This window comes from Malus domestica, chromosome 08 (assembly GCF_042453785.1).
Source record: "Malus domestica chromosome 08, GDT2T_hap1".
NCBI lineage: Eukaryota > Viridiplantae > Streptophyta > Magnoliopsida > Rosales > Rosaceae > Malus > Malus domestica.
In genome coordinates, this window is record NC_091668.1 from 31,074,475 (window position 1) to 31,077,910 (window position 3,436).

The window sequence follows — 3,436 nt, forward strand, 5'->3', positions numbered from 1 at the left end:
GTACAGTAGTAGTTATCTCCTCTCTTTGAGATATATCATTGTACGTACGCAGGGGCGTAGCTCTACAAAATTATAATAATAATAACTTTATGATATATCTGCCGACTAATAACTAGTGCACCTCTGCAAATGGACTGCATTGATTTTGTGCGGTGACCAGTGGAGTGGGGGTTGCGATTAGATACCCTGTCCCTGTTGTTGCCATTTTATACATACATACACTGATACACAACCCGATAGAACAGAAAGATGTGAGGACAAAAAACAAAAGACCGGGAAGGTGACTTGACAGGTTATGATCGCGATCAAGAAAACATGGGAGGGTCCACAGGCACCGTTTGATTTATCCATCTATCCATCCAACCATCCATTCATCCATTCATTTATTGGGTATATTTATAGACTTAATTAATTAAACAGTAAAGTGCTTCTTTGACCATATGACCAGAGCCAGACCCTGATCTCGTGTTGACTTTCTGACAAACCATTTAAAGTTGTTGTTTGGGCTAAAAAACGTGCAAGCAACCTAACTAAGCAGGCCGAGGATCGATATCAATTTTCTTGCTTTTTCGGAACCATAGTCCGTATTAAGAAATTACCGGAGGGAGCGATCGATGGCCTCTTTCGGTTGTTTGTTTTGTCCTTTTACATATTTTTTCTTAATAATATATGCAGGTAGGATTCCCGTGAGTTTTATTTACGGCTTTATGTTTTTATATATATTTTATGGATTAGGGTTTCTCTACTAGAATGAAATATGACATCTTCCCATTTTCTATTTGAGTTTAGGCTTGCTTATCCGTTTTTCTTCTATTTTTTTATTTTTAAAATCAGATCTTTATAAAAACACTTTTTGTAACTCTGAAGTAAGAAAGTACTGACAAAATGCAGTTTTTTGTAATATATCATGCGATGAACATATTTTGTACAAGCGTAGATTACTATTGGGTACCCCTTAAACCAAGAAAGAAAAGACAAAGTCTTGTCACATTGAGAAGCTATGAGTTTCTTGGTTAAGGAACGTTATCCCCATGAGGGACACCATCAGGTGAGGCGTGGAAAACACGCTAACCTAGTAAAGGTGTAACCTTTGTTGGACGTAATTTACAGAGAGACGTCCCCTCATATTTAATGATCAACCAACACGATGATTAAATGTTGACGAAACCCTATAAATAATTTTGTTAACTAGGTCTGCTTCACTACTCGTGGCCTCTCCTCTTATACCAGTAAGAGTTGGTTACCACTATTGGTCTTAGCAGATACATAATATTCTTCCTTCATTTGTGTCAACAGAAGAATAATTTATAGTTTGTAATCAATTTTTTAACACTTAACACTGCTATACCGCTGCATTGCTTGGCTTCCTTCATTTTTGCCAATTATACTCCATCGGTATCATGTCTTTTCTCATGATGCAAAGTGTGATTAATTTGTACTAGCAATGTCAACTTGATAGAAAATGTCATATTTAAATCCAAATATCTGGAGCTGATGATGAACTGACTTACCCTCTTGGCAGTTTGTTTAGCTAGGTTTGTGTTGATTATATGTATACAAAGCAATTAATTACTTTTGTAGGAACGTAACTACTGCTTTTTGTGGAAGATCGAGTAAAAAAGATGATTGTGTTGATATGTATATATCATGCCATCACCACCAGAACACACTCAATAATGAAATGTTTTCTTATTACAATCAAAATAAAATTTTAATTTGAACAGAAGTATTGACATGCAATATAAAAAAGAAAGAAATAGTTAAGAACCATCGTGGTTGAGTTGAGAAATCTTTCAACTAATTAGTTTACTGGTTAGTGCCCTTAAAAGTTTATGTAACTTTGATCGTTTTTAAATGTACGTATATATACGTAGTCTCACTACTACAAAAGAGGCTATCATTGGCGGTGTAAAAACCGACAATAAAACTCAATTACTGTCGGATTTTTGGTAAAAATCCGACATAAAGTCGTGCAATGTCGGATAGGTGAAGCGACACCATTGCTACTGTCACCAAAAGGGTATTGACGTCGGTTGGTCCCTTTAATCTGCCACCAAGAAGCAAAGTAATATAAAATAAAAAAGAACAACAGCATCGCTTAAAAGCAACATCCACCATTACATCGATTAGAAGCGACGTTAAGTTCTGACATGATGACGGTTCTAAGCGACGTCAAGCAACAATTAAAGAATTAAAATATCAAACCTACTGTCTGTCCTAATCGACATCACGTAACAGTTAAACAAATAAAATACTCAAACTACTGTCGATTTTAACCGACATTACATAACATATGGGTACATAAAATAATTATTATGATGTCAGTCATAAGTGACACCAAATATAATAATAATAATAAAATTCCGTTTTTAATTAATAATAATTAAAAAAATTATATAAAAATAAATCCCACCATATGTCAATGAAAAAACAAACAATTTTAAGTAAACTTCATATTAAAAATAAAATTTCTACCAACTATATATTAAATTTAAAATTAACTACAATTCCTAAAAATGTACAACCCATACAAATTCTTCCCGAACTCTTGCAAAAGATTTTGAACCGGTTGTGTGGTTCATAGTTTTCAACTGCCGATTATGCTTTTTTTTTTTGACAATCTCCTGAAAAATAAAAGAATTTATTAGACAAATTTCAAGGTATAATAAAATAAATCATGAAATGTTTACCTTTGTTTTTTCTTTATTCCAATATGCCACCATCGGAATATTTCTGTAATCTCTAACCTCTACATGCAGTGAGTAGAGAAAGAGGATGGTGCTGATTAATGCAATGCCGTTTCATCCTTAGATATTGTTGGTAAGCATCGATCCTGATGATGCTGATGATTCATAAATGATTGAATCATCAGCGGTAGTATAGAAAAACTTCACAATTGCAAATTGAATACAAAGCATACCTGGTTTGACAGCCAAACAGAAGCATTCATGTATTCTCCTAGCAGCGGTGGTGGTAGTTTCACCTCTTAAATTAATGGGCCTAACATGCGATGTGAGGGACTAGCAGTGTGTTTTTACTTTTCTATATAATGTTCATTAATTATTGGTGGTCGAAACAATAATATTTGACAACCATTTAAAAGGTGAAGCAAATAGTTTTTTTCTTATATAATAATCTGTACAAGAAAGTGGAGATATATGCTAAAGTTATACGTGAGAGTCTAACATAAGATTTCTTACTTATAAGTGGAGGAGGATCATTTTAGGGCTTATGACATAGTTAGTTACACACGCGGAGTATATGTCCCGATCAACCAAAAAAAGTGAAATTGGTCAGACTGCAGTTTTTGTTGTTGATAGGATTTTTACCACTTGCAAAAGTAGGGATAAAAACACTTAAAAATACTTGCAAGTGTACAAGATAGTTGTAGTATAAACGGCTCAAGCAATGTCGTTTTCCACTGGGATTGAATGAA